This window comes from Camellia sinensis, chromosome 5 (assembly GCF_055761805.1).
Source record: "Camellia sinensis isolate YWXY chromosome 5, ASM5576180v1, whole genome shotgun sequence".
Taxonomy (NCBI): domain Eukaryota; kingdom Viridiplantae; phylum Streptophyta; class Magnoliopsida; order Ericales; family Theaceae; genus Camellia; species Camellia sinensis.
The window spans coordinates 191,468,456-191,476,632 of NC_138965.1; positions in this window are offsets into that span (position 1 = coordinate 191,468,456).

Here is an 8,177-nt window from a genome sequence, read left to right on the forward strand (position 1 = left end):
ACCTGAATTCAATGGCGTTATATAGTGGGAACGAGCCGTTGCTCTGCAAAGTATTCCCCTCATCCTTCAGGGAAATTGCATCAGATTGGTTCCATAAACTACCGAAGGGAAGTGTAAAGACTTGGGAGGGCCTGGCCAAGACGTTCGTGGCCAGGTTTGTGACAAATAAACTACAACCCTTGAGGGTCGACGCACTGATGGCTTTAAAGATCGCCAAGGATGAAGGCCTTAGGGCCTACGCAAAAAAGTACTATGAGGTGTTCAATCGAATACCCGACTGCAACCAAGAGGTGGCGGTCGTGTCCTTCAAGAATGGCCTGAAAGATGACTACCCACTACGGAAATCTTTGGCAAAGATATTGCCAAAAAACATGGAAGAACTCATGGCGAGAATAGAGAAGTACGCCAGAGCCGAGGAGGATACATCGGGAAATAAAGAAATAAAGCAGGAGAAAGGAAACGGCTCGCCGAAGTGAAGTCGAGGTAACAACGGACCAACCAAACAAGAAACGGACTTGACGGCAAAACAGGCAGTAACGACCATATTCTGAGTCCCGATCCACAAAGTCTTGGATCAAATACGAAACCAACCATATTTTAGAGGACCGACAAGAACACTAGGGGAATTCATGAGAAGAAACGTTGGTAGGCGTTGTGCTTACCATAATGAAGAAGGGCATCCAACTCAGGGCTGCAGAGCCCTAAAAGCACACTTAGAAGACTTGGTAAGGCAAGGACATCTGAGGGACCTTGTTGATGAGGCCAGGACTAGAGAAGAACAAGCAAGATTGCCTCAAGCATCAGCAGCTCTGCCTCCCCCAGCACAGTAACCACCCGCAGGAGGACCACGGGTGGTTAACGTAATTCACTCAAAAGTGAACGAAAACGACATACGAGGGGAGACCCAGAAGGTAAGACACCTGCAGCACGTGAACCAGGTCGGACATAAACGACCTCGGCCTGAAGAATGCCAGGGACCGACAATAGCGTTCACTGAAGCCGACTTAGAGATGGTCCAACATCCCCATAATGATGCCTTGGTAGTATCCCTCCAGGTTGGGGAGTGCCAAGTGAAACGCATCCCGATTGATCAAGACAGCTCTTGCGACATCATGTACGTTAGATGTTACAAAGAGCTGGGCCTTCATCCTTATGACTTGGAGCAATCAAATGGCCCGATGGTCGGCTTCAACGGAACGCCGACGTGGCCACTGGGCGCAACAAGCTTGGAAGTACAAGCTGGCACTAAGAAGATCAGGACAGAATTCTTGGTGATTGACACACCTTCGCCATATAACGTCATCTTGGGAAGACCATGGTTGCATGCAATGGGGGCAGTTCCCTCAACATTGCATCAACTACAGCGATTCCCAACAGAGCATGAGATTGAAGAAGTCAGAGGAGATCAACTGCAGGCAAAGAATTGCTCCATGGCAGCAATGAAATCCACCTGCAACATTCGAGAACCAGAAAAGGCAGAAATTGAAGACGAGGACGTGAAAGTCCTGCAAGACGTCGGCAAAGAACCAGCCGAGAAGAGTGAAGAGGCGCCGAAGAAAATCTTCGTTCAGGATGGGGATGAAGAACGCTTCTTTCTTCTCGGCTCGGGCTTAGTCGAAGAAGAAGAAAAAGAGTTGGAGACTTTTTTAAGAGCCAACATTGAGGTGTTCGCCTGGACACCTTACGAAATGCCTGGCACTGACCCCGAGGTCATTTGCCACAGATTGAATGTCGACAGGTCGGCAAAACCTGTGATTCAGCGAGCCAGAAGATCGACGTTGATGCACGTCGAAGCAGTAGAAAAAGAAGTGGACAGACTTCTAGAGGCCAGGGCCATCCGAGAAGTTCATTACCCGACATGGCTATCCAACACAGTAGTGGTAAAGAAGAAGAACGGTAAATGGCGGGTCTGCGTAGATTTTACAAGCCTGAACAAAACTTGTCCCAAAAACTGCTTTCCTCTACCCAAGATTGACCAGTTGCTAGACGCCACATCTAGACGTGGAAGGATGAGCTTCCTAGACGCTTACAGAGGATACCACCAGATAGCCATGTACCCCCCAAACGAAGAGAAGACCGCGTTTATCACCCCGAAAGGACTGTATTGTTACAAGGTAATGCCTTTTGGGTTGAAAAACACAGGAGCAACTTACCAAAGATTGGTAACCAAGATGTTCAAAAATCTGATTGGCCAAACAGTGGAAGTCTACATTGACGACATGGTCGTGAAGACCAAGGATCCAAGGGGTCATCTTGCCGACCTAAAAGAGGTCTTTGAGATACTCAAAACATACCGGCTCTGACTCAACGCATCGAAATGCGCGTTTGGAGTTGGATCAGGTAAATTTTTGGGGTACCTGGTAACAAGAAAGGGCATTGAGGCCAGCCTAGATCAAATCAAGGCCATTTTTGAGCTAAAAAGCCTGACATCGGCAAAACAGGTTCAGATGCTTACTGGAATGGCCGCAGCTCTAAACAGGTTCATAAGCCGAAGCTCAGACAAATGTAAACCTTTCTTCAACCTGGTAAAGAAGGCCACAGACTTCCTATGGACTGAGGAATGTGAGGCCGCTTTGGCCGACCTAAAGAAGTATCTGACCACGGCTCTAGTCCTCTCAACACCTGAACCTAGAGAAGAATTGTTTTTGTGCTTAGCCGTTTCAGAACATGCAATAAGTGTGGTATTAATTTGTGAAGAAAAATGGGAGCAAAGGGCTGTTTACTATGTAAGCAAAACCTTAGCCGATGCAGAAACAAGGTATCTATCCTTGGAAAAATTGGAGTTAGCTTTAGTAATGGCATCAAAGAAGCTGAGCCATTACTTTCAAGCGCACAAGATTATAGTGCTGACAGAACACCCACTGAAGTCCTTATTACATCAAGGAGACTTAACTGGAAGAATAGCAAGATGGGCAGTGGCCTTGGGCCAATACGACCTGGAATTCAGGCCGAGAATAGCAATTAAGGGCCAAGTTTTGGCCGACTTCATGGCTGAATTCACGCCGGAATCCATCGAACATCAGGCTCTGCTGAGCTGAGATGAACGTTGTCCAAACAAGCAAGGGGAAGCACAGCCAAAAACAAAAGAACAAGGAAAAGAAAAACTAAGACCTTGCAGCATTTACATCGGCGACTCATTTCGCCTGTTTGTCGATAGGAGTTCAAACCGGCAAGGAGCGGGGGCAGGAGTAGTGTTAATATCTCCTGATGGGGAAATATTGGAACAATCTATTCGATTGGGGTTCAAGGCCTCAAACAATGAGGCAGAATACGAAGCATTGATTGCAGGACTGAAGCTAGCAGTGGCAGCAGAAGCAGATGAGGTAATAATTTTTTGTGATTCACAACTTATAGTAAATCAAACAACAGGAGAGTTTGCAACCCGAGATGAGAGGATGTCGGCATACGCAAAGGAGGTCATCAGATTGGCAAGTTTGTTTCGAAATTGCCAACTTCTTCAAGTCAGCCGAGATGATAACAACCACGCCGACGCGTTGGCCAACTTGGCAAGCTCAATGCAAACTGGAAAAACAAGAACAATAATGATTGACTATCTGTCAAGCCCGAGCATAGAACAGCCGATCACAGAGCAAGAAGCAATATGTGTGAACTTGGGTCCAAGCTGGATGGATGCAATTGTTGCATTCCTGAAAGAGGGAAAGTTACCAGAGGACCATAAGGAAGCACACAAGATCAGATTGAAATCGGCCAGATTCAGCCTAACAGCAGATAGACATCTCTACAGAAGGTCCTTCACAGGACCCCTTTTAAGGTGCGTACACCTTTTACAGGTTGAAGATTTTCTATACAAAATTCATGAAGAGATTTGTGGAAGCCACGCTGGGGGCAGATCACTAGCTCACAAGACCATTACCCAGGGGTATTGGTGGCCCTACATGCAAAAAGATGCAGAAGCCTACGTGAAGAAATGTGAACAATGCCAAAGGTTTGCACTTTTGATACACCAGCCAGCTGTTGACCTGAACCCTGTATCCAGTCCATGGCTATTTGCCCAATGGGGCATGGATCTCATTGGACAGTTGCCCCAAGCAACTGGGCAAAGGAAGTACTTGCTGGTAGCAACAGATTACTTCACAAAGTGGATAGAAGCAGAACCTCTTGCCAAAATTCGAGATGCGGACGTCAAGAATTTCATATAGAGAAACATCATCACCAGATTTGGCATTCCAAGAGCAATAGTTGTCGACAACGGAACGCAGTTTGACAGCAAACTCATCAAGAACTTCTGTGCAAAATTCAAGATAAAAAATTACTTTTCAACACCAAGTTTTCCCCAAAGCAATGGGCAAGCGGAAACATCCAACAAAGTAATTTTGGATGGGATAAAGAAGAGGCTGCAGGCAACAAAAGGAAAGTGGGTGGACGAGTTGCCCAGTGTACTCTGGGCATATCGGACTACGCCGAGAAAATTAACAAGAGAAACCCCCTTTGCCATGGCTTACGGTATAGAAGCAGTTATCCCACTGGAGATCGGCATCCCAGGAATCAGAACCTAGCGAGTAGAGAATGGGACTAATGAAATACTTCTAGCCCGAGATCTAGATCTCTTAGAAGAAAGAAGACAGAAAGCTGCAATTCAGCTCGCAGCTTACCAGCAGCAGCTTGCTAAAACTTACAATAAGAAGGTCAATCCAAGGGATTTTCAGGTCGGTGACCTAGTCCTAAGAAAAGTTGTTGGCAACAAAAAGGACCCCAGAGAAGGCAAGCTTGGACCAAACTGGGAAGGACCCTACAGAATCACTTCGGTATTGGGCAATAGAGCATACCGGCTTGAAGATAATGAGGGCAAAACATTGCCTAGACCTTGGAACACTTGTAATTTGAAATTTTTCTATCATTAGATGTTCTTTGTTATTTTCTACCGACATCATCAATAAAATTTTAGCAGAGTTCTCTAAAGACTTATGAATTAATAAAAGATGGAAAATGATTGTTCCTGAATAATGAGAACCCAAGTAGAATTCAGGTTCACATTGGGGGCAGAGAGAAGACAGTAATGCTTAACGCTTGTTGAAATTTGTAGCAATTTACAAGTTGAAGTTAAGCCGAGAAAATTGTTTATCTTCACTTGTTGAAATTTGTAGCAATTTACAAGTTGAAGTTAAACTAAAGTAATGCTTAACGCTTGTTGAAATTTGTAGCAATTTACAAGTTGAAGTTAAGCCGAGATAATTGTTTATCTTCACTTGTTGCAATTTGTAACAATTTACAAGTTGAAGTTAAACTAAAGTCATGCTTAACGCTTGTTGAAATTTGTAGCAATTTACAAGTTGAAGTTATGCCGAGAAAATTGTTTATCTTCACTTGTTGAAATTTGTAGCAATTTACAAGTTGAAGTTAAAACTAAAGTAATGCTTAACGCTTGTTGAAATTTGTAGCAATTTACAAGTTGAAGTTAAGCTGAGATAATTGTTTATCTTCACTTGTTGAAATTTGTAGCAATTTACAAGTTGAAGTTAAGCCGAGATAATTGTTTATCTTCACTTGTTGAAATTTGTAGCAATTTACAAGTTGAAATTAAACTAAAGTAACGCTTAACGCTTGTTGAAATTTGTAGCAATTTACAAGTTGAACTTAAGCCGAGATAATTGTTTATCTTCACTTGTTAAAATTTGTAGCAATTTACAAGTTGAAGTTAAACTAAAGTAATGCTTAATGCTTGTTGAAATTTGTAGCAATTTACAAGTTGAAGTTAAGGCAAGATAATTGTTTATCTTCACTTGTTAAAATTTGTAACAATTTACAAGTTGAAGTTAAAACTAAAGTAATGCTTAACGCTTGTTGAAATTTGTAGCAATTTACAAGTTGAAGTTAAACCGAGATAATTGTTTATCTTCACTTGTTGAAATTTGTATCAATTTACAAGTTAAAGTTAAACCGAGATAATTGTTTATCTTCACTTGTTGAAATTTGTAGCAATTTACAAGATGATGTTAAGTCGAGATATTTGTTTATCTTCACTTGTTGAAATTTGTAGCAATTTACAAGTTGAAGTTATGCCGAGAAAATTGTTTATCTTCACTTGTTGAAATTTGTAGCAATTTACAAGTTGAAGTTAAAACTAAAATAATGCTTAACGCTTGTTGAAATTTGTAGCAATTTACAAGTTGAAGTTAAGCTGAGATAATTGTTTATCTTCACTTGTTGAAATTTGTAGCAATTTACAAGTTGAAGTTAAGCCGAGATAAACAAATCTTCACTTGTTGAAATTTGTAGCAATTTACAAGTTGAAGTTAAGCCGAGATAATTGTTTATCTTCACTTGTTGAAATTTCTAGTAATTTACAAGTTGAAGTTAAACTAAAGTAATGCTTAACGCTTGCTGAAATTTGTAGCAATTTACAAGTTGAAGTTAAGCCGAGATAATTGTTTATCTTCACTTGTTGAAATTTGTAGCAATTTACAAGTTGAAGTTAAACTAAAGTAACGCTTAACGCTTGTTGAAATTTATAGCAATTTACAAGTTGAACTTAAGCCGAGATAATTGTTTATCTTCACTTGTTAAAATTTGTAGCAATTTACAAGTTGAAGTTAAACTAAAGTAATGCTTAATACTTGTTGAAATTTGTAGCAATTTACAAGTTGAAGTTAAGGCAAGATAATTGTTTATCTTCACTTGTTGAAATTTGTAACAATTTACAAGTTGAAGTTAAAACTAAAGTAACGCTTAACGCTTGTAATTTACAAGTTGAAGTTAAACTAAAGTAATGCTTAATGCTTATTGAAATTTGTAGCAATTTACAAGTTGAAGTTAAGCCGAGATAATTGTTTATCTTCACTTGTTGAAATTTGTAACAATTTACAAGTTGAAGTTAAAACTAAACTAATGCTTAACGCTTGTTGAAATTTGTAGCAATTTACAAGTTGAAGTTAAACTAAAGTAATGCTTAACGTTTGTTGAAATTTGTAGCAATTTACAAGTTGAAGTTAAGCCGAGATAATTGTTTATCTTCACTTGTTGCAATTTGTAACAATTTACAAGTTGAAGTTAAACTAAAGTAATGCTTAACGCTTGTTGAAATTTGTAGCAATTTACAAGTTGAAGTTATGCCGAGAAAATTATTTATCTTCACTTGTTAAAATTTGTAGCAATTTACAAGTTGAAGTTAAAACTAAAATAATGCTTAACGCTTGTTGAAATTTGTAGCAATTTACAAGTTGAAGTTAAGCTGAGATAATTGTTTATCTTCACTTGTTGAAATTTGTAGCAATTTACAAGTTGAAGTTAAGCCGAGATAATTGTTTATCTTCACTTGTTGAAATTTGTAGCAATTTACAAGTTGAAGTTAAGCCGAGATAATTGTTTATCTTCACTTGTTGAAATTTGTAGTAATTTACAAGTTGAAGTTAAACTAAAGTAATGCTTAACGCTTGCTGAAATTTGTAGCAATTTACAAGTTGAAGTTAAGCCGAGATAATTATTTATCTTCACTTGTTGAAATTTGTAGCAATTTACAAGTTGAAGTTAAACTAAAGTAACGCTTAACGTTTGTTGAAATTTATAGCAATTTACAAGTTGAACTTAAGCCGAGATAATTGTTTATCTTCACTTGTTAAAATTTGTAGCAATTTACAAGTTGAAGTTAAACTAAAGTAATGCTTAATGCTTGTTGAAATTTGTAGCAATTTACAAGTTGAAGTTAAGGCAAGATAATTGTTTATCTTCACTTGTTGAAATTTGTAACAATTTACAAGTTGAAGTTAAAACTAAAGTAATGCTTAACGCTTGCAATTTACAAGTTGAAGTTAAACTAAAGTAATGCTTAATGCTTATTGAAATTTGTAGCAATTTACAAGTTGAAGTTAAGCCGAGATAATTGTTTATCTTCACTTGTTGAAATTTGTAACAATTTACAAGTTGAAGTTAAAACTAAACTAATGCTTAACGCTTGTTGAAATTTGTAGCAATTTACAAGTTGAAGTTAAACTAAAGTAATGCTTAACGCTTGTTGAAATTTGTAGCAATTTACAAGTTGAAGTTAAGCCGAGATAATTGTTTATCTTCACTTATTGCAATTTGTAACAATTTACAAGTTGAAGTTAAACTAAAGTAATGCTTAACGCTTGTTGAAATTTGTAGCAATTTACAAGTTGAAGTTATGCCGAGAAAATTGTTTATCTTCACTTGTTGAAATTTGTAGCAATTTACAAGTTGAA